Consider the following 24,529-nt stretch of genomic DNA (forward strand, 5'->3'; position numbering starts at 1 on the left):
GTAAGAACCGATGTCTTATTTATGGTTTTCTTGTATGCGTAATATTTGATTTTATATATAAGATCCATTAGTCAACAATAACCATTTCTTTAGATTTTCCGTTCTTAACTTGGTTAACTTTTTTCTTTTGCGCTTTTTGATTAAATGAATTTTGTGCAGGAATCATCTTTGTGTATTTAAAAAGTAATCGACTAGCTGGTGGCTTAAGAATAAAGTGATATTCATTGGTACCGCACACACAAATTCCTTGCATTGTTACCACTACAATAAGTCGTAGCACTTATGGTGTTGCTTGCCTGCATTCCCATTGGTATCCTGCTGGTGTAGCTTGAATATTGGTGTGGGAACCACTGTTTAATTGTAATTAAAGTGCCCTTTTAAGTGATTCACCTAACTCTAAATGTGTGAGATATTTTTCCTCATTCTATTCGGATGTTGAGTAAATTTAATTCAATAAAATAATGTCTCACTATATTTTTTCTGATTATCGATATGTTTGAACAGCTATTGCCTTATCCTCCATGATTTACTTTTCATATTTTGAAATCTTATTGCTTTAGACACTGTTTCTTTGGATTTTATTCCTTAAATGTGGATCGGTCACTTTTCAGTATTTTCATAAAGATACATTCTTTATGAACATACTGATCAAGACTGCATTGAAATAGCAGTGAACATATATCATAAGACAAAGTAGGTTTGTCCACTGAGGTTGGCAAAAGGTGGAGCACAGCCATCAGGTTTTGTCTAAGCCCAGTCGAAACAAATTATGGCTATGGGATTTAGGTCCTGTCTATGATCTGTGGGATTCGAGCTCTGCACAAGACTATAACACTGCCGTGGCTCCTGGTAACTGAAGCACCAGGAGCCAAATAGGACAGCAGCAAGGGACAGCCTAAGGTAAGTAAAACTCATCTCCTCTGTACCGTATGGTCATCAGACCTTTATTGGATCTGTCGGTGTCGTGGGTCATTGTAAATAATGCAAAGACCACCAAAATTTACAGATCTGCTTTAGAGTGTTTGAGTACCCTTCTGTTCATGTGAGGTTGTACATGGTCAGTATATCATAGGAAAATGAAAGGTGTGCTACCAGAATCTTGTATAATGTGCGATGAATAATGCACTTAGGAAACTGTATGAAATACTTTTTTACACTCATTAGAATTTAAATTGTATTTCCTCTTCAGTTCTTTATTGGATAAAACAATTAAATGCTAGCCTAGTGCATTTATTTTTGGGCGAATTGCAATTCATCTGAATATAGGTCTGTCGGCTGGTCATCTGAATTCCATAACTGTAAGCATCTATATGGACATGTAATCGAACAAATAACCCACGCAATGTACACATGTTTATTTGATTTGTAATTCGGCGTTCTGTCTGCGGTGAGATTATTGCTGGTTAGGGGACAGCCACAAAATTTTCATTTTATTTACAGATGAAATGAGAAGTGACCAACAGAGGGGAAAAAAGAGAAGCAAAAAACTGCTCCTCTTCTTTTTACGGCTATTGTTTTCTTTATCTCACTTGAAAAATAAACTTATCAATGCACTGCAAATGTTTTTAAAGCGGCAGGATTTGGCGATCGACTGGACATGAGGGGTGAAGGAGAAGTCGGGTCAAAGAAAACACCTGGGCAGCGAGCCTGCGTGGTGATGGTAGCACCATTAACGTAGAGGGAGACAAAGATGGGAGTAGCAACACTTGAGGGAGGAAAGACCAGAAGTTCTGTTTTGGACAAGTTGAGTTTAAAGAAGTGGGCAGCAATCCAGTTATAAATAGCAGAGAGGCAGTCACGAGATAGGTTGGTAGTTTGACGAGGAGTTAAGGTAAAGGTTTGGCTTTTTAAAACCGGGGTTCAGTCGCATGTTTGAAGGGTAATGAAAATATGCCAGATGAGAGGGAGAGATTGAGAATTTTAGTGGGAGGCAAAGCAAGAGAAGGAGACAGAGTACGGATGAGATACGAGGGAATAGGATCAAGGGAGCAGATGGTGGGGCGGGAGGATCGGAGTAGACCAGAAACCTCTTCTGCTGTAGCAGGTCTGAATGAACATAGAACAGCAGAGTGAGGGTGGGGAAAGTATTGTAAGGGGAAGGATTGTAATAGATGAGAGATCTCTTCCCTGATTGTAGAGATCTTGTCAGTGAAGAGAGTTGCAAAGTTTATGGCGGTTAAGTCGGTAGGAGGAGGAGGAGTAACAGGGTGAAGAAGAGAGTTAAAAGTGTGAAATAGTCATTTGGGTTCATGGTAGAGTGTGGTTATAAGTAATTTACTTTTGCAGAGGAAAGAGACGAATTGTAAGAGCGCAGCATACATTTATAGTGGAGAAAGTCAGATGTGGAGTGAGACTTTCTCCAGCAGCGTTCAGCAGTTCTGGAGCAGGGAAGGGGAGGTAGAACACTAAGGGAGGGTTGGGAAAGAACACTATGGGACAGGGGAGGGGGGAAAAGAACACTATGGGACAGGGGAGGGGGGAACACTATGGGACAGGAGAGGGAGGGGAGAACACAATGGGACAGAGGAGGGGGGAAAGAACACTATGGGACAGGGGAGGGGGGTAAGGAACATTATGGGACAGGGGAGGGGGGTAAGGGACATTATGGGACAGGGGAGGGGGGTGATAAGGAACACTATGGAATTTCTTGCCATAAAGAACCCTACCCCTACATATTGGGTTATTGGTTCACGTATACAGTATGTACATTTATAAGTATAAATCACATCTTAAAAGGACACTGTAGGCACACAGACCACTAGAGCTCATTGAAGTGGTCTGGGTACAATGTCCCTATTGCCCTAAGTGCTGCAATGTTAAACATTGCAACTGCACTGTTTACATTGCAGCACTAAGTCAGCCTCTAGTGGCTGTCTCTTAGACAGCCACTAGAGGGCTTCCTGGTTTCAAACGGACCTGGGATGCTCTGCATGAGGATCTCCAGTGTCAGATGTGATTCAATGCTTTCCTATGGGGATGTCTAATACACGTGCAGCATTTGCTGTACATGCCCATTAGAGCCCGCTCATCGCGGGGCACAGGAGGAGCTTTGACCCAGCACCGAAACACAACGGCGCTATGATAAGCTAAATAAATAAAGGATTTTTACCCTGTTATTCACCTGGGAGAGGGGCGCAAGGGAAGGGGGAGGCGGTGGGGTGATAGTGCCAGGAATACAGCTTTGTAGTCTTGGCACTATAGTATCCCTTTAATGCAATAAATAATTACTCCCACCACTTTGTTCATTCATCTGTGTATTGCAATTTAAAAAAATATATCTCCTGCTTCTGAGTCTCTGTTTAATCGCTTTCTAGTGATTTGAGAGAGTAGAAAAATAGCATAAATGCTCTGTCTGTTCAGAAGCATTTACGGTTTACTTGCATTTTTATACTGAATAACTGCTACATTCAATGCGACTCTAGGTACGTAAATATAAAACTGTTATATATACAGTAGGAAAGGCTTAAATCTTTGAATATCAGTGCTGTGATCAGACAGTCAAGCTGTCCAATTTCCACTTTGTTCAAACACTCCTCTCCTGTCTTGTCTAGGAAAAAAGTGTTTGCCAATTCATTTTCCCCTGTTATCTGCAGAGCCCATATACCGTGCTCATGTTTTTTAATATAAAACACAGGGAAAATCCCAAAGCTGTCAGAGGGCTTGTTAACTTAAATGCTGTCCAAATCTCCGTTCTTATCCAAAGCCTGCACACAGAACACACTTTACTTTCTTGGAAGAAATAGAGCATTTCCAGCCAGCGTCAGTCATTTTATGTTGTGTTAGTTTTTAATACAATATAACATTTATATTTTAAAGGGACCCTGTCATTATATATATATATAAGACTGGATTTCATTTTCTGATTGTTTCACATATACATTTACAATCCCTTTTGGTAGCACATTGTGCTAAGCAAGCATGTAAATGTAAAGGAGCAGAGTTTTATATTTTTATAATACTTTATTTTCTGGCTCTCGCTGTGGTAATTCTGTCTGTATTTTAAAGGGACACTATAGTCACCAAAACAACTCTAGCTAAATGAAGCAGTTTTGATGTATAGATCACTCCTCTGCAATCTCACTGATCAATTCACTGCCATTTAAGAGTTAAATCACTTAGTTTAAACACTCCTAGTCACACCTTCCTTTATGTGACTTGCACAGACTTCCTAAACATTTCCTGTAAAGAGTCATCTAATGTTTATACTTTCTTTATGGCAAATTCTGTTTAATTTAGAATTCCATATCACCTGCTCTTTTATTAGCTTGCTAGACCCAGCAGATGCCTCCTGTGTGTGGTTAAAGTTTAATTAAGAGAGCAGGAGATAAAAATATCTAAAATAAGTTACATCTGACTAAAAGGGAAACCATTTTTTTTTTAATGCAGACTGAGTTAGTCACAGCTAGGGGAGGTATGGCTAGGATTGCATAAACAGAAATAAAAATGATTTAACTCCTAAATGGCAGTTAATTGAACAGTGAAAATTCAGGGGCATGATCAATGCAACCAAATGACTTCATTAAGCTAAAGTTGTTTTGGTGACTATAGTGTCCCTTTAACTTTTACTATCAACATTTGCGGTATTCCTCAGAATGCTGTGTGCTTGATACAAGTTGCACAGGTTGTTGGGCCAGAGAAATGCATTTCAAAGGGACAAAGAGGGACACTTAAATTTTTTGGGGTGTGAGTGGGGTTGTGGCCATTGGCGTTGTTGTTCTGAGAAATTTTAGGAGACTTACTAATGGCAATTTATATAACTAAAAAAGAGGTAATAGAGGTATTAAACTAATTCATTAAATAACTAGAATGCAAATTGACAGTGCTTTATGTGATAATTTACTAAACTTTGAATTGTAGAGAATTAACAATTAAATGGTAAAGTTATGGCAAAATGTGATATTTAGACGCATTCTTCAACCTAGAAGTAGCTTGGTTATCATTGGTTAGATTTTGCCACTTAGATTATAAGTAACCCAAAATACTTACAGTTTTTATAATAAATGTTTCTATTATTTATGCATGCCTAATAAATATTACGATAGATAGACAGACAGGTAGCGGTAACAAGTATGGCATGTCACCTTTATTATATTCACATGGAAGATTATCCGGTGGAGAGGATAGATGTGTAGAGTGAAATTGCTAATGAGTTTAATATTTTATTATTCATTCACCCAGGCTTTACAGAAATATTGGGGGATAAGACCCTTATCTTGCATTAATTGAGATATTGTTCAACTTTTGTATAAAACCAAAAGTACAACGTTTAGTACAAAATGATTAGTAGGGGTTTACATCACAATACATCTTAAATGAAAATCAAATTAAAAAAGGGATGATGCATAAAAAAGATGAACCTGGAGTAAACACATCTTATATAATATATGGGCCTATCAAAAGGAGCAAACTAGTCAGTTAAAATGTTAAAGACTAAGAATGGCATAAGAGCTATTGATAGCCACTTTAATATTAGAATCAACTAAATATGTTTTTGTTTTTTTTTATGGGAGGGGGTTTCATGTACTTTGCCAGACAACACTAACCATTGCTATAATGCCTGCAAGTGTCCTGAAAATGTCAGCTCACCCTGGTCAAACAGTAAAGGAAGTTTCATTGAGTCATATCATTCTTTCAGTCAGAGTGGGAACAGGAGTGAAAGGGCTCTTCAATATTATGGTCAGAATTACAGTAGCAGTCCAGAGTGTTAAAGATAGCCATAACAGTTTTAAATAACTTTATTTTAGCAATATATCATTTAAATGTATTTACTGCATGTGCTGATATGTACGCATTCTTTTACATTTTGTTGCCATTTTTAGTAAGCTGCACTGCTAGCAATGCCTTCATGGTCCTTGTAAATACCTATACGCAAGGTATTTGACCATTTCTATTTATCTATTTTGTTACACTTTTATACTATGGTCTCATTCCCCAACAAAAGTATCTGTGAAGTGGGATCCATTCCCATCTTTCCCCTGCTTTCGACAATGCTCTGCATTGATTTATGTATACTTAATAGAGTTATTTAAATTATTTGTTTGATTTTGCCTTTTTACTCTGACCTTAAAGTATTTACTAGAATCCTGTTATCACTTTCATTATTTATAGTATGTTAAATCAAACAGATTTGTAACAGCCTTATAAAAATTCAAAGCAATCTATTTGTATTGCTTGTACCTCAGTACACTGATATCCCCAAAGACAAGTTGCTTCTGTAAATTATACTTAAATAAATTGATCAAATAATACACTCCACCACAGTTGTGTTGAATGTGAACTGGAAATCATGAGATATTTGAAATTAGAATGCAATAACTAAATGGAGAAAAAAAAAAGATTATTCAAAAATAGAAGCATATAAAGCTGATAAAGGGGATACTTTGAGCACATAAAATGGATGTTTTATTTCCTTAACACTAAATTGAAGTGAATTGAAAACTGAACTGCAAAACATAGGCTAAAGTAAAAGAATTAAAGAAGTAAATTATTTTTCTAAGTCAACGCTATTGTTGCCCGAAATTTGCAATTCTGTATTAAATAGAAAATACAGTACCTAATGAATAAATTCCTGCTTTTGCTCTTTAAAGAGAAAAAAGAAAGCATAGAAAATATGAATGTAAATATAGGAGTTGAACAAAACAATTAATGTATTAGCTTAAATGGTTACTCCAACATCCATGACCACTTCTGATTTTTAAAGTGAGCATGGTGGAAGGAATCACAACTGCAAACAACCGCAAACAGTCCATTTGCACAACCGCAAACTCCCCATTTGGACAAGGTTGGATACCAAGCTAGCCATGTCCATGATCAATGCAACCAAATGACTTCATTAAGCTAAAGTTGTTTTGGTGACTATAGTGTCCCTTTAACTTTTACTATCAACATTTGCGGTATTCCTCAGAATGCTGTGTGCTTGATACAAGTTGCACAGGTTGTTGGGCCAGAGAAATGCATTTCAAAGGGACAAAGAGGGACACTTAAATTTTTTGGGGTGTGAGTGGGGTTGTGGCCATTGGCGTTGTTGTTCTGAGAAATTTTAGGAGACTTACTAATGGCAATTTATATAACTAAAAAAGAGGTAATAGAGGTATTAAACTAATTCATTAAATAACTAGAATGCAAATTGACAGTGCTTTATGTGATAATTTACTAAACTTTGAATTGTAGAGAATTAACAATTAAATGGTAAAGTTATGGAAAAATGTGATATTTAGACGCATTCTTCAACCTAGAAGTAGCTTGGTTATCATTGGTTAGATTTTGCCACTTAGATTATAAGTAACCCAAAATACTTACAGTTTTTATAATAAATGTTTCTATTATTTATGCATGCCTAATAAATATTACGATAGATAGACAGACAGGTAGCGGTAACAAGTATGGCATGTCACCTTTATTATATTCACATGGAAGATTATCCGGTGGAGAGGATAGATGTGTAGAGTGAAATTGCTAATGAGTTTAATATTTTATTATTCATTCACCCAGGCTTTACAGAAATATTGGGGGATAAGACCCTTATCTTGCATTAATTGAGATATTGTTCAACTTTTGTATAAAACCAAAAGTACAACGTTTAGTACAAAATGATTAGTAGGGGTTTACATCACAATACATCTTAAATGAAAATCAAATTAAAAAAGGGATGATGCATAAAAAAGATGAACCTGGAGTAAACACATCTTATATAATATATGGGCCTATCAAAAGGAGCAAACTAGTCAGTTAAAATGTTAAAGACTAAGAATGGCATAAGAGCTATTGATAGCCACTTTAATATTAGAATCAACTAAATATGTTTTTGTTTTTTTTTATGGGAGGGGGTTTCATGTACTTTGCCAGACAACACTAACCATTGCTATAATGCCTGCAAGTGTCCTGAAAATGTCAGCTCACCCTGGTCAAACAGTAAAGGAAGTTTCATTGAGTCATATCATTCTTTCAGTCAGAGTGGGAACAGGAGTGAAAGGGCTCTTCAATATTATGGTCAGAATTACAGTAGCAGTCCAGAGTGTTAAAGATAGCCATAACAGTTTTAAATAACTTTATTTTAGCAATATATCATTTAAATGTATTTACTGCATGTGCTGATATGTACGCATTCTTTTACATTTTGTTGCCATTTTTAGTAAGCTGCACTGCTAGCAATGCCTTCATGGTCCTTGTAAATACCTATACGCAAGGTATTTGACCATTTCTATTTATCTATTTTGTTACACTTTTATACTATGGTCTCATTCCCCAACAAAAGTATCTGTGAAGTGGGATCCATTCCCATCTTTCCCCTGCTTTCGACAATGCTCTGCATTGATTTATGTATACTTAATAGAGTTATTTAAATTATTTGTTTGATTTTGCCTTTTTACTCTGACCTTAAAGTATTTACTAGAATCCTGTTATCACTTTCATTATTTATAGTATGTTAAATCAAACAGATTTGTAACAGCCTTATAAAAATTCAAAGCAATCTATTTGTATTGCTTGTACCTCAGTACACTGATATCCCCAAAGACAAGTTGCTTCTGTAAATTATACTTAAATAAATTGATCAAATAATACACTCCACCACAGTTGTGTTGAATGTGAACTGGAAATCATGAGATATTTGAAATTAGAATGCAATAACTAAATGGAGAAAAAAAAAAGATTATTCAAAAATAGAAGCATATAAAGCTGATAAAGGGGATACTTTGAGCACATAAAATGGATGTTTTATTTCCTTAACACTAAATTGAAGTGAATTGAAAACTGAACTGCAAAACATAGGCTAAAGTAAAAGAATTAAAGAAGTAAATTATTTTTCTAAGTCAACGCTATTGTTGCCCGAAATTTGCAATTCTGTATTAAATAGAAAATACAGTACCTAATGAATAAATTCCTGCTTTTGCTCTTTAAAGAGAAAAAAGAAAGCATAGAAAATATGAATGTAAATATAGGAGTTGAACAAAACAATTAATGTATTAGCTTAAATGGTTACTCCAACATCCATGACCACTTCTGATTTTTAAAGTGAGCATGGTGGAAGGAATCACAACTGCAAACAACCGCAAACAGTCCATTTGCACAACCGCAAACTCCCCATTTGGACAAGGTTGGATACCAAGCTAGCCATGTCCCGTTCCTTGTCCTCACTGATGTCATTAAAGGTCTCTTCCTCCACCCAGCCACGTACAACACCAAGGGTCCCCGAAAGGTGACAACAAGCCCCCTGTATTATTTTTTAAATGTACACTACTGTTACACCAGATATGAGTTGCACTGGTGTGACACTGTGCCCTGGCAGGCCCTGAAACGCACACGTGTGAAGGAAACTGACTGCTATTATTTCACAGTCAAATTTCTAGTTTTTTTTTTTTAAATGTACACTACTGTTACACCAGATATCAGTTGCACTGGTGTGACACTGTGCCCTGGCAGGCCCTAAAACGCACACGTGTGAAGGAAACTGACTGCTATTATATTACAGTCAAAAAAGTTTTGTTTTGTTTTAAAATGCAAGCTATTGTGACACCAGATATGAGTGGTGGCACTGGGACCACCTTAAAAATATTGGATATCGCTAAAAATCATGATCACTATATACTTTCTCTACAAACCTCTAAAACGAACCAAACTACTCATCCATCCGCTATACCACTTTATCCCACCTAGAACTAGTGCCCAGTTAAAATACTTGACTCTTACTTACCCACACTCAGTCATGCCACACATATTTCACCACTACTCTCACTGAATCCCTCTGACTACGGCTAAATTCATCTTCTACATCAGAACACTACTCCTAAGATTGGGTTGTATCCATGTCTCGGGTCTTTCATTTAGAATAGGGGCAGCTTTGGTCTCCTTCAACACTGACACTCCAGTGCATATTATTAAAAGATTGGGCAGATGGAAATCCTCAGTCTACAACCGATATATTCCTCATCCCGAGAAAGAAATGAGGAAAGCTTTTAAAAGTTTGGCTTTGTAAATTTGATGCAATAAGTGTGTTTTTCTTTAATACCTTTTCACCCTCTTTGCATGAACCCGATTTACATAGATTACTAATATGTTTCTGAACATATATATTATATTATTCACTCACTCACTCTCTGGGTCCAACCAGGGCCGGTGCTTGGATTTTTAGGTACATAGGCAAAGATGCATTTTCTGCCCCCCCCCCAAAAAAAAATCTTCACCTATGTGCCTCTTAACCAGCCCCTCTCCCCTCCCCGACCATTAGTGGTCCCTTCCCTGTCCCTTAGTGTTCTTCTCCCCGCCCCCCTCTTTTCCCTGTCTCTTGGTGTTTCTCTCCCATTCCCTCCCTGTCCCTCCCTGTCCCTTGGTGCACCCCACACCAAGGGGAGTGGTCACACTCCCCTTCCTGGTGTGCCTCCTACCTCTATTGTTGCATTGCCGAGCGGAGCAGATCCCCTAAAGGAGCTTCAGTTTTCAGTACCCGGCCGGACTGACAGGGAGTGCTCTCTCTGTGAGCACCTCCTGTCAGTCTGGCCAGGTACAGGAAACAGAAGCTCCTGTACCGCGCTCCGCTCCGCTACACTCTGTACACACTGACAGTCACACACTCAATGACAAACACCCAGACGTCACTGACAGACACAGACTCATTGATCTGACACAAACTCATTCATTGACACTGACAGACCCACACTGATTGACACTCATTGACAGACACACTGAAAGTCACACACAGACTCAATGACAAACATACTCTCACTGATTTGACAGACACACACTCATCATACACTGACAGACACACTCATACACTCACATGCACACACACTCATACAATCACTCACAGACACACACAGACGCACTCACTCACACACACACACTCAGTCATTCACAGACAGACGCTGTCACTCACAGACACACACACTGTCACTCACAGACACAGACACTCACACACAGACACCTGACATACATTCACTAATTATTTTAATAAATAAAAAATTTCCACCGAGCCTACCTGGAGAGCTGGTGTGGATGATGGATCATTGTCCAGTGGGGCTGCTGGGCGGCATGCGGCAGTGCTGTGATCAGGCGCGGCGAGGGAGCTCTAATCTCACCGCTCTGCTCCCTCGCGGGATGTCTGCAGATACCGCGGGAGCCGGAATATGACGTCATATTCCGGCTTCCGCGGCATCAGCAGAGAGCGCGCGAGGGAGCAGAGCGGTGAGATTAGAGCTCCCTCGCCGCGCCTTATCACATCACAGCACTGCCGCACCGGGGTCCAGATGGTGGCCGGCAGGAGGGAGAGCTTCCCTCCTGCCGGCCACTGAAATATTGCGCCCCCAGAGCCCGTGCGCCCTAAGGCGGCTGCCTGTGCCGCCTTATGGACGCGCCGGCCCTGGGTCCAACGATAAATGACTATGGGGCATAATGTATAATAAACACAGGTTACTGGCTATGGGGGGATAATGTATAATAAACACAGGTTACTGGCTATGGGAGGGATAATGTATAATAAACACAGGTTACTGGCTATTGGAGGATAATGTATAATAAACACAGGTTACTGGCTATTGGAGGATAATGTATAATAAACACAGGTTACTGGCTATGGGGAGGATAATGTATAATAAACACAGGTTACTGGCTATGGGGGATAATATACAATGAAACACAATGAAGTGGAAATCAATCAATAAATATCTGCCCCTGGCCAAATTAAAGAAGTAATTCACACCAGACACAAGTTTCAGGTTTATGAAGAACTTGAGGAATGTTTATTAGAAGGGGGTGGCATGCCCCTTATAAAGCAAAATTACATCATAGGCATTGTCAGAGATAACATTGATTTATACATCAATAATTGGTTAAGGGTTAAGTGGTTGATTTATTGCTCGTCCTACCGGGTGTGATGTCACTGGCATCTTGCGGGTCTCCCCAGATTCCAGCGCCATCTTGTTAGTGAGGGTGTTATTCGATGACTAAGGGAAACTCCCTGGCCCTAGCGCCCATTTTAAGTAAATCATATAAAACGATAAATGCTGATTGAGAACTATATAAAGTAAATAGACATTTTACTAGTTTAAAGAAATCAGGATAATATTTCATTTCCACAACCATCCCCCCTTAAAATAGCTATTTACTAAACAGACAACTACAACTGCCCCTAATATGTCCCTAACTGGCTGCAGCACATCTGTCTTAACAGATCTCGAATGCTTCGCTCCGTGGGTATCCCGCAGTGGCTAGCCCACTACTTCTCCCACGAGAGACTTCTGCCCGTAGAGACAGACGCTATCCTTACACTATCCCTATAGGAAAGCAGTTGTCTGTTTGAACTGGTGAGACTGTAGGGGTGTGTGGTGTGTCATATTCTGTATCATCAATGTCCTGGTGTAGAAATGTGGGAGTTATGTTATCAATGGTCTGTCCTACCGTCTTCTGTAGATATTTCTGTATGCAAGGTAGTATGCAGCATGTCAGGAAAAGGAAGATGACTGTTACCGTGAGGACTGCTATTCCTACCTGGAATAAAGTCTTCTGCCACCCATTCATTCATCCAAACCATCGATCCCATGTATTGGGGACCCCAGAATTATTTAGCAATTCGTCGGAGAGGCGGTCTAACTTTTCTATTGCCATGGTCACCTTCCCATTGGGCCCAGTATTGTCAGGGATAAAGGTAAAACAGGTCATGGTGTCGGGGAGTATTTTACTTACTCCTCCTTTTTCGTCTAGAATCATGTCTAAAGCCATCCTATTTTGGAATGTCATTTGGGAGGTAGCTTGTAATTGTTCCGCTAAGCCCTGTAGGGCATCTCTGGTGTAATTAACAAACCGCTGTTGATTATAATAAATGTAGTTTATCCAGTTGACATTTTTGTTAGTGGTGATTAGTGGAACTAGGGATTCAAACCCTGCTGCTACCTCATCCCTTGCTTTAAACTCATTAGGCACCCCCCTTGGCACCCCTATGGCATCAATATAAATATGTGGGTCGAAACTTCCACGAAGGGGAACTTCTCTTTTAACTCGGAAATATGCATGTGGGGAGTCTAGTGGGCCTTGGTGATCGTCTGAAATAATATGAATGGGCATTATAGCCTTAGTCAGGGTACATTCCCCCCACCATAGGCCTGCTAGTTGGGATCTTGGTTACATATCACCACATAGCCAGTAAATATCCCCAACTGATTTTGCATGATTTACCAGTAATGTCATAGGTGGGTCATGATAGGTAGCACAATAACCAGATGGAAATTTGCCCATGAATTTACCAGTATTTTTATGCACTGCATAACAGGTGTAATTACCTGGGTATACTGTGACTCCATCGGGTGGTCAGACATTTACCTGGGTAATGGGATACACCCTTTTCCATGATTCACAGGTTGATGAGTTAGTGGTTGTCTGTACATAAAGGCTCAGAAAACACAATTCAACCTCAGGAGGTAGGTTAAGGGGTACAGTCCCCAAGTGAGGTCTAGCCCCACCACATACATAACAATTAGTCTTGTTGTGTGAATTAGCATTATATCTCATCCATTCTAGCCACAGGTTAGTGTCTGAGAACCCAGTTTCTACTGCCATCGTATCTTCAAAAGTGGGATTGGCGATAACAACCATGTCTTTCAAAGTCTTAATGTGAGGTTTCAGTGAATTAACAGTCATGTGAGTAGTAACTACCCAGTCAGGTGACGTGAGCATGTCTTGTAAGTAAAAGGTTCCCAATTGATTATGTGAACTACCTCCCTTCCAATACATACCCATTACATATTCTCCAGCATCCCCTGGGCTGGGGTGCTCTATGTTTAAGGTGAGTTTCATAGGGGTCGACCCTGCAGGTTTACACAGTGTCATTCTATATAACAAGGGCTTCCCATTTCTGTCAACCCTGTCAAGGGCACATTGGGGCTTATAGCCCCATGGTCTACCAGTGTTCCATCCGGCTGCTTTCCAGGAGCTACAGTGATGCCCCCAGCGGCCTCCTGTTACACAAATATATGGGTCTTTCTTGTTAGGTATGTCTTTGTATATGGCAGAATGTTGTGTCTGTGGGAAAGTACAAGAAACAATATCACAGTAATCAAAAGTAAAAGTAGCCATGTGTGTGTTTGAAGAATTGTACCAAAACGTGTAAACATGATTGTCTTTAGTGATAGCAACTTGTTGGGCCTTTGTCAGGCCTAGCAGCAAAAATAGGCACAGGAAGCTCATGGTTCAGCGGAGGTAGCTTCCTCTGGATCGGGTACCTTCTTGCAATGTGAAGCGTGTATCCAGGAACTCTTCCCGGCCAACTTTACTGAGGTAGCCGTTATTAGCAGTACTTGGTATGGGCCATCGAATCTTGGCTCAAGAGTGTGTTTCCTTAGGAATTTCCTGACCATAACCCAATCACCAGGGAGTAATTTGTGAGTGCCTGTATTTGAGTCTGGATCTGGAATAGAAGAAAACACTTGGGCATGGATTTTGGTCAAGGCATTAGAGAGAGCAGTAACATAATCTACCATAGCATCTGACTGAATTTGAAGTTGTTGTGGGAAATAACAACCTAACCTGGGTGCTGTACCAAACAAAATATCATAGGGAGACAGACTGTACTTCCCCCTTGGGGTATACCATACACTGAACAGTGCTAAAGGAAGACTCTCGGGCCAGGGCATGTTAGTTTCTTGGGACATTTTGAGCATTCTGGCCTTCAATGTGCCATTCATGCATTCTACCTTACCGCTACTCTGTGGGTGATATAGTGTGTGAAAGGCAAGGGTCACCCCCAGTGCTGTCCAGACTTCCCTTGTTAACAATGCAGTGAAGGACGTTCCTTGGTCACTTTCAATTACTTCCGGTACTCCATACCGGCAAAATATTTCTGTAAGAAGATGCTTTGCTGTAGTTTTTGCTGTAAGGTTAGCAACTGGAAAGGCTTCTGGCCAACCCGAGAACATATCCACTATGACCAGTGCATACTCATACCGCCCGCTCTTCGGCATTTGGATATGGTCGATCTGAATCCTTTGGAAGGGGTACAGTGGTCTAGCCAGGTGGTTAGGAGCAGCCTTGATAGCTTTCCCGGGATTACATTTTGCGCAAATTGTGCAGGATCTGCAATAATTCTGTGTCAGGGTGGTGATACCGGGTGCTTCGAAGTATTTGTCAATTAAAGAATTCATCAGGTGCTTAGACAGATGGGCTGGTCCGTGGGCCCATTGGACAACTGCAGGATACATATTTTTGGGTAGACAAAACTTGAGGTTGATGGTATAAACATCATTTCGGAGGATCGCCCCTTTGTCCTTCCAACTCTGTCTTTCTTGAGGGGTTGCTACAGCTTGTTGTTCTCTGAGAAGTTTAAGATCTGTAGGTAGAGTCTGCATAGTGTAAATAGGGGTCTCTGTAGAGGCCACTCTTCTGTCCACTTTCCATCCTTGTCGTGCTGCTTCTTTAGCAGCCTGGTCAGCCAGATGATTGCCCTGGGCTTCTGTTGAATTCAACCGGCCATGTGCTTTCACTTTCAATATAGCCACCTCCTCAGGCAGTAACAGGGCATCCATTAGTTCTTCAATAGCTACCCCATGCTTCACCGGGGTGCCAGTAGCTGTAAGGAAGCCCCTGCTTTTCCAAATCAGTCCAAAGTCATGTGCTACGCCGAGGGCGTACCTTGAATCGGTGTATATATTAACACGTGTACCTTCTGACAGTTTACAGGCCACAGTAAGTGCTGTTAGCTCGGCCTCTTGAGCTGATTTTGATGGTGGGAGTGCAGCAGCCTGTAGTATTTGGCTTTCTGTAGTGACTGCATACCCAGTATGGTATTGTCCTTGTTCATCAGCAAATCGGGAGCCGTCCACAAACAGTGTGCAGTCTGGATTTGGTTAGGCGGTTTCATGCACAGTTGGTAAGTGGGTGGTTTCCATCTTCATCTGTTCAAAGCAATCATGAGGGGCCTCTGGGTCCTGCCCCGTGGGAGGGGAATCCTCACATATCTCAGTATGATACCAAGGATAACTGACTGTGTTGCAATTAATTATCCTTTTATTAACTCCCGTCAACGTGAGTTGTTCTTGGGTTGCGGTGCTCCAGGATTTGGCCAGTGGGCCCAAGTCTTCCCATGAGAGTTCTGGAGATTTGGAAAATGAAGCGTGAGGAACCGCCACATCCCAGTGGTGATAGAGGTGTGATGTCTCCATTGGCAGGTGAACCAGCGAGACCATGTTGCCTCTGGAGTCCCATAATAAATCTGTCAGTGTAATTCGTATTTCCACCAAGTGGAATAACTCTTCCTCATAGTATGGATCAGGTACTGGGGTATCTTTGAACCACAATGTACAGTGCAATAGGTTCTCAGGTTGCTCATCATGTGGAATTGCGGGTGTAGGTACTGATGTCTAGGGATGTAGGGTTGATGTCTAAGCTGTACCAGTAGTGTGGCACTCCCCCCTTGGGAAGTGGCAGAAGAGTGGCTGGATTCAGGGTGTAGCATCTTTGGAGAGTAACGTTATCAGGCAGCAGGAGAGAAGTCTGTAGACGGAGATGGCGTTGTGAGGAAAGATGCTTTGGCTGTACCTGTTGCAAGATAGCTGAAATGTCATGTGGAGCAAGGACATTCAGAGGATGTCCAAGGACGAAATCATTGCTCTTGTCCAGTAATGCGCTGGCAGCAAATACGGCACGTAGACATGAGGGGCTACCCCTGGCAACGGGGTCTAGCATGCACGAGAAATAACCAATCGGTCTCTGACGTGTACCGTGGGACTGAGTAAGGACCCCTGAGGCGTGGCCCATTTTCTCGGAAACAAACAGTTTAAAGGGCAACTGGTAGTTGGGGAGTCCCAGAGCAGGTGAGGAGGAAATTGCCTTTTGGAGAGTTGAAAAACAAGCAACCGCATGTGGTGGTAGAGAGAACGGTTAATTCTTCAGAGCATCATATAATGGTTGCATGAGTTGTGAAGCCTCAGGAATCCAAGACCGGCAATACGTGATTAGACCCAGGAAGGCATGTAGAGACTGATGAGTAGATGGTAGCGGCAAATTCAAAACAGCAAGGATTCTGTTTCTGGTAAGATGACGGGTGCCATGGGAAAGACAATGTCCCAAGAAGACCACTGAGGGCCGACACCACTGTAATTGACTTAGAAGCCTTGCAACCTTCGTCAGCCAAGAAACAGAGTAGATCTTCAGACTTTTGTTCGGCGGTAGAGAGGTCATCCGCACAAAGGAGCAGGTCGTCAACATATTGGAGCAAAACCACGTCAGCATGTGTTTTCTGCCAAGGTTCCAAGACAGTGGACATGGCCTTTGCAAACTGAGTGGGGGAGTTCTGTGCCCCTTGGGGCATAACAGTCCATGTGTACTGCTGACGGTCATGAGTAAAGGCAAATAGATGTTGACAGGATGGATCCAGTGGGACACTGAAGAAGGCAATAGCAAGATCAACTACTGTGATGAATCTGGCAGAAGGTGGAACTTGTGACAGTAAGGTATGCGGATTAGGGACGACAGCTGTGTCTCGGACAGTGACATCATTGACAGTCGGAGGTCTTGGACCATGCGGTATTGGTCAGGTTGGCCCTTCTCTGTCTTCTTCTTAACAGGGAACAGGGGAGTATTGCATTGTGACACACATTTTCTGAGGGCGCCTTTTGCTAGGAGGCTGTCAACCTGTTTGGAGATGGCAAGTGCTTGTGCATGTTTCAGTGGGTATTGTGGTCTTCGTGGAGGGGCGGCTCCTGGTAAGAGAGTGACGATCACTGGCGGGACTCGCAGGCGGCCTATGTCATCAGGCCCTGAGGACCAAAGTTTAGTGGGAATTCTATCCAGAGCACTGGGGGTATCCGTGACCCTTGGTTCATTGTTGGGGGACGTGAGATGTACTAGTAGGGGTAAGGAACAGAGAACAGAAGTGTCTTTGCGTGACATGGGTGTGAGTAATTGTACCTGACCATCTGCAGTAAAGGCGATAGAGGCTTGTAAGCGGTACAACATGTCAGCACCTAAAAGGTTAATGGGGCAAGTGGAGGATACAACAAACCGTGAAAGGATATCAGAGCCTACACGTAGGAGCTTAGTTAAAGGATTGCTGCGGGGAGTGCCATCAACACCTACACAGGAAACATCAAGATCTGATAAACAGGATGGGTCTGGCAGGTCTTGTTCTCTAAGAACACTGCGGGCTGCACCTGTGTCAACTAAAAAGGTGGTAGGATGTCCCTCAATGGGGAGGACTACTGTGGCAAGTGCCCCCCCCCCCTTTTCCCTGTAGACACTGCCATGGCAGGGGTACTAGACACAGGCTTGCCTGTTACCTATTGTAATAAGTCCAAATGGGCTTGGTCAGGGCCAGTGTAATGTTGTATAGAAGTTGAAGGTAGACTAGTCTGGGGAGCAGGGCAGGCTGCATGAATCTGCCTAGATGCAGAATGAGCATCCTGAGGGTCATTATTACCATACCCATCAGCAGGGGCTGGTGGGGGTGGCGGTTGGGCTTGGGAATACTCAGGAGGAGGAGGAACATATGGGACGGGTGGAGGTGGTGGTGGTTGCAGATATCCAGGGGTAAAGTATCCAAAGGCAGCGGCAGTAGGATTGGAGAACCGTGGAAGCTGTGGCCTAAAGTATCTGGGATGGGGGCAATCCCTTCTGAAATGGCCAACCTGGTGGCAGTTAAAACAAGTTCTGGGCACAGTTGGGGTTCTACCCTGCGTGAAATTCATAGTCTGCGGTTGTATTGGTTGTACGAGGTACACCTGGGGAGCAGTGGTGGGCACAGGAGTTGGAGCAGGGGCAGCGAGCATCAGGGGGCTATTCCTCCTCTGTGTAGGTTGTAACATGGACTCCAGACCTTTAGCAACCAACAAGAGAGTATCCAGGGGAATTATTCTATACTCAGGACGTGCGAGTATCAAGCCCTTACGGATATTCTCTTTTAGACCGGCCACAAAGGCAGCAGACAACATCTGAGTGTGTGCTTTATTATAAATACTAAAGCCTAGGTCAGAAAATGTTTGGGTTAGGCGTGAGTGATACTTTTCTACAGACCCAAGCTTGTCCTGGACAATATCATTTATACAAGTGGCCTGGTCAGCCAGTTTGTCTTGGGCCCAGGCATGGAGCTGTTCACAAAAGGTGATTCCGGACTGGAAGTCCATGTCAGTAGTGAGAGGGGCATCATTAAAACTTCTTGCCATGATTGGCCAGTATGCATCTCCAGCCTTAATTTCACACAAACTGTATAAATCCCGCCAGGCAGCGGAATATGTCTTACGTATCTGAGCCATTCTACGAAAGAATGGCATGGGCTGTTTTTCAGGGTCTGAGAGGGAAGTAACCAAAGTGGCAGCCTGTGATGGGTTAAAGGTAACATACATCGGTGGGGCACCTTCGGTGGCAGGGGGCACCTGTAGGTGCAAACCGGAGGGGGCTTGTCTCGGTGAGGGTCTATTCTCATCCACAAGGGGAACTGGGTTTGGGAGACCATGATAGGATGCTACATCAAGGGAGGCGAGAGCTTGCATAGCTTAGGACCCAGGAGCAGGGGGAACTGTGTCAATATTACGGGGGGTGACCATCTGTGATGTAGTGGGATGGAAGCCGGAGGCTGGCGGGGAATTGCCAACAGCATAGGCGTGATCTGAAGTGGCAGGCTCATCTGAGCCGACCACTATGAGCGGGAGACTTGGATCTGTGGCCGGGGAGTACGGGACAAGGGCCATGGAGGAGGCAGAGGTCATTGACGGTTGGGTTGAGCGTGAAAGACAAGCAGACAGGGCGGAGGTCAATACGGACAGAGGGTCAGAGGGAACAGGGAAAGATACAGGAGGAATGGGGGGAGAAGGAGGAGTAGGAGTCATGGGACGGGCTAGGATAGAGAAGGCAGAGAGGAGTGAGGTTAAGTCCACGGGAGGAGGTATAGGAGGAATGTCGGGTGGTGGAGTAGGAGGTGCAGGGGTAGTAGGATGGGACTGGACAGAGAGGAGAGATGAGAGAAGAGGTGACAGATCAGTGGGAGCAGGAAGAACGGAAGAAGTGTCAGGAGGTGGAGTAGGAGGAGCAGGGGTAGTAGGATGGGACAAGGCAGAGAGGAAGGATGAGAGAAGAGATGACAGATCAGTGAGAGGAGGAAGAACGGAAGGAGTGTCAGGAGGTGGAATAGGAGGAGCAGGGGTAGTAGGATGGGACGAGGCAGAGAGGAAGGATGAGAGAAGAGATGACAGATCAGTGGGAGGAGGAAGAACGGAAGGAGTGTCAGGAGGTGGAGTAGAAGGAGCTGGGGTAGTAGGATGGGACGAGGCAGAGAGGAAGGATGAGAGAAGAGATGACAGATCAGTGGGAGGAGGAAGAACGGAAGGAGTGTCAGGAGGTGGAGTAGGAGGAGCAGGGGTAGTAGGATAGGACGAGGCAGAGAGGAAGGATGAGAGAAGAGATGACAGATCAGTGGGAGGAGGAAGAACGGAAGGAGTGTCAGGAGGTGGAGTAGGAGGAGCAGGGGTAGTAGGATGGGACGAGGCAGAGAGGAAGGATGAGAGAAGAGATGACAGATCAGTGGGAGGAGGAAGAACAGAAGGAGTGTCAGGAGGTGGAGTAGGAGGAGCAGGGGTAGTAGGATGGGATGAGGCAGAGAGGAAGGATGAGATAAGAGATGACAGATCAGTGGGAGGAGGAAGAACGGAAGGAGTGTCAGGAGATGGAGTAGGAGGAGCAGGGGTAGTAGGATAGGTTAAGGCAGAGGGGAGAGACTTAAGGTCAGTAGTGGGGAGGCTAGAAGTAGAAGGAACATCAGGGAGTGTAGGAAGTATAAACAGGTCCGAGAGCAGCAGTAATGGCAGAAAGGAGTGACGACAGTGTAGCAGAGGGTGGAGAGGCGGGAGGAGCAGGAGGACGGGGTGATAAAACAGGAGGGAGTAAGGGTAGAGGAGGGGCATCAGCGAACATGACAGGATTTGATTGGACGGGATCGGGGACAGTGGGTCCCCGATGGGACTGATGGGAGAACAATAGGGACAGGTGGAGTCTGTAGGGGAGGGAGAGGGCAGGGAGATGGCGGTGGGGATAAGGGAATATCGGAGGGGAACGAAGAATGGGGCATTGGTGAAACCGGGTCGGGTACTGGAGGGGACTGGAGAGGCGACTGGACTGGGGAGGTGTGAGAGAAACAGTGTAATGGGACAGGGTAATAGTAGGCTCCATCAGCTTCGAGTACAGGACACAAGGGAGTCGGGACGTGCCCCATGCTTGGGGGGTCGGTGGCTGGGCACTGACGGGGGAGGCGAGGCGTGAGTCATTCGGTATGTTCTGGGCGCCATCATAGGGCGGTGGCCGCGGGGCAACCGGGGGCACATCATCATTACATTCATTTCGATGATACACATAAATTGTTTGTGCCTCGAACTCTAGTTATTCCTCTGTCCAACCCTCCCGTTTGAGTCCTCTAGTGACTCGATACCAAGCTTCTACAACTTTAGTCAGCCCGTTGTCTATTAATAAACCCTCTTTATCAATGAGTAACTTCCTCCAAAACTCTGGCTGCAGTCTACCGCTGGGTGACATTTGGAAACTGCAAACCTTAGCTATCTTCTTCATCTTCAATACTGCCTCCTCTCCCGCCCTCTCCTTTACAATATCACAAGCCAAAAATCCCTTAGCAGGTCTAGCATGTTCCTGCCCCATTTTAACCAAACAAAGGGCACCACGTGACAGAGACAGAGGGAGGGAGAAGAAGAAGAAGAAGAGTCTACAGTGCTCGACTGCTACGAGGACTGAAGTCCTGTGCATCTTCCCTAAACGTAGACTAGTCACAGGGAGTCCGCTCACCCGAGATGGTGATCACGGACTGGCGCGGGCGAGCGTGGGTGACGAACACAGCTCTGGGCAGCAAACACAGGAAAGATATAGTACAAAGGAGAAGATGAGCGTGGCAAGGCTGAGCAAGAGACACTTACAGAAATCACATACATAGAGATGTGTGTAAACCCCAGAATCTAGAGCAAACCACACAACGCATACACACACACCCAGGGTACCCACACTATAACAACAGTTGAACAAGATCCACAGAATAGCAGAAAGTAATATAGCCATGTACATATTAGAACAATGTGCATAAAACAGTGAAACACAGCAAATAAACCCTGATCCAGTCAGGTCAATACATGAATAATCCCAGCCTTTCTCTAGGCTGTCACCCAACCCTTCACCGGGTTGTCAACTATAACATAGTAATAATCACAATATAAAAACCCCACTAGGGTGGTCCCCAGCCTTTACCGGCTGTCTCGTTCCCTGCCCGCTAGGCAGTCAAGCGAAATTTCTTTAAAAGGACAAACCACGTATACTGACTATCATACACAAGCATACCAACACTCAAGAGGCAGATAGACAATCGACAGGTTCATTTAAAGAAGCTCCGGATAAGAATGTACCTGTCTTGCAGCCTTCTGGAAGCCGGAAGTGGACGCGGAGACAGACCGGCAAAAAACAGGAGAATACAGACAACGGCTGTATTTTGGAGGTGATCAGGCTCCGGTTGTCCCACTTTCCGGAGGTCCGCTCTGGTCCGTTGTTTTCCGGCCCTCCGAACTGGCAAATCCGGAGCCCCACGTTGGGCACCAAATGAAGTGGAAATCAATCAATACATTGATTATTTTGTGTATCTGCCCCTGGCCAAATTAAAGAAACAGTGCGTGCACGCTCCCTGAAGTAATTCACACCAGACACAAGTTTCAGGTTAATAAAGAACTTGAGGAATGTTTATTAGAAGGGGGTGGCATGCCCCTTATAAAGCAAAATTACATCATAGGCATTGTCAGAGATAACATTGATTTATACATCAATAATTGGTTAGGGGTTAAGTGGTTGATTTATTGCTCGTCCTACCGGGTGTGATGTCACTGGCATCTTGCGGGTCTCCCCCAGATTCCAGCGCCATCTTGTTAGTGAGGGTGTTATTCGATGACTAAGGGAAACTCCCTGGCCCTGGCGGCCATTTTAAGTAAATCATATAAAACGATAAATGCTCATTGAGAACTATATAAAGTAAATAGACATTTTACTAGTTTAAAGAAATCAGGATAATATTTCATTTCCACAACACACAGGATACTGGCTATGGGGAGATAATGTATAATAAACACAGGTTACTGGCTATGGGGGAGATAATGTATAATAAACACAGGTTACTGGCTATGGGAGGATAATGTATAATAAACACAGGTTACTGGCTATGGGGGGGATAATGTATAATAAACACAGGTTACTGGCTATGGGAGGATAATGTATAATAAACACAGGTTACTGGCTATGGGGGGATAATGTATAATAAACACAGGTTACTGGCTATGGGAGGATAATGTATAAGAAACACAGGTTACTGGCTATGGGGGGATAATAAAAGCAAGCCAACTCTTATAGCCCTTAATTTTTATTTTTATTTGCTCTTTTTATGGGGGGATAATCTATAATAAACACAGGTTACTGGCTATGGGGGGATAATGTATAATAAACACAGGTTACTGGCTATGGGAGGATAATGTATAAGAAACACAGGTTACTGGCTATGGGGGGATAATAAAAGCAAGCCAACTCTTATAGCCCTTACTCTTATTTTTATTTGCTCTTTTTATGGGGGGATAATCTATAATAAACACAGGTTACTGGCTATGGGGATAATGTATAATAAACACAGGTTACTGGCTATGGAGGATGATGTATAATAAACACAAACACAAAAAAAGAAATAATAATAATACAAAAAAAAATGAATGCAGCTTCAGAATTAATCTAAATGGTATGCTGTCTAGGAGGTGGGAGGGTCTGGGAGGGAGGGTCTGCTGCTGATTGGCTGGAATGTGTCTGCTGACTGTGAAGTACAGGGTCAAAGTTTACTCAATGATGACGAATAGGGGGTGGACCGAACATCGCATATGTCCGCCATCCGTGGCGAACGCGAACACGCTATGTTCGCCAGGAACTATTTGCCAGCGAACCGTTCGGGACATCACTTCATTTTAGAAATATGTATTTCTGATACAATTTGATGAACTGTTCCCCAATATACATGATACAGATGTTCAATGGCATGAGTTCAAAGTAAACAATCATTTAGCTTGGAAGTAAATTCCTAATGCACTAGTTATATAATCAAAGATGCTACCCCAGGCTCATTTGTTTAAATTTTCACAATCAAATATAAGGTGGCATACTAACAATGATCTGCTTATTTCACATAATTAATGCTGGGATGCATATGTTGACTTTATTAAACCAGGTGTTTTGCAATCCTAGGAATCGGGTCATTTTTAAGGCAATATGTTCCTACTGGCGCAGAGTTGAGACCCTCCAATTCCCTTGGAAACTGTGTTCAGACGCTTATGTATATGCACATTGGGATCCCTCAGTTGGAGGTCTGATTTGCGTAGTTTTGCACCTGAGAAGAACGTTCCATCATAACAAATAAATGCATTTATTTAAAACACTAGAATTTGTTCTGGAATTTTTCGATTATTTGGACTGAAAATAAAGAGTTAAAGGGACATTTTAGTCACTGAGACCACGTAATCTGATTGAAATGGTCTGGGTGCAG

General features: G+C 43.0%; 1 protein-coding gene across 1 annotated transcript in view; it reads left to right on the forward strand.

The window, feature by feature from the left end:
* PDGFD (platelet derived growth factor D) overlaps positions 1–24,529 on the forward strand; it is a 295,422-nt gene that overhangs the window by 265,807 nt on the left and 5,086 nt on the right. The window lies entirely within an intron of this gene.

The sequence above is a fragment of the Pelobates fuscus genome, chromosome 1, assembly GCF_036172605.1.
Source record: "Pelobates fuscus isolate aPelFus1 chromosome 1, aPelFus1.pri, whole genome shotgun sequence".
Classification (NCBI taxonomy): Eukaryota; Metazoa; Chordata; class Amphibia; order Anura; family Pelobatidae; genus Pelobates; species Pelobates fuscus.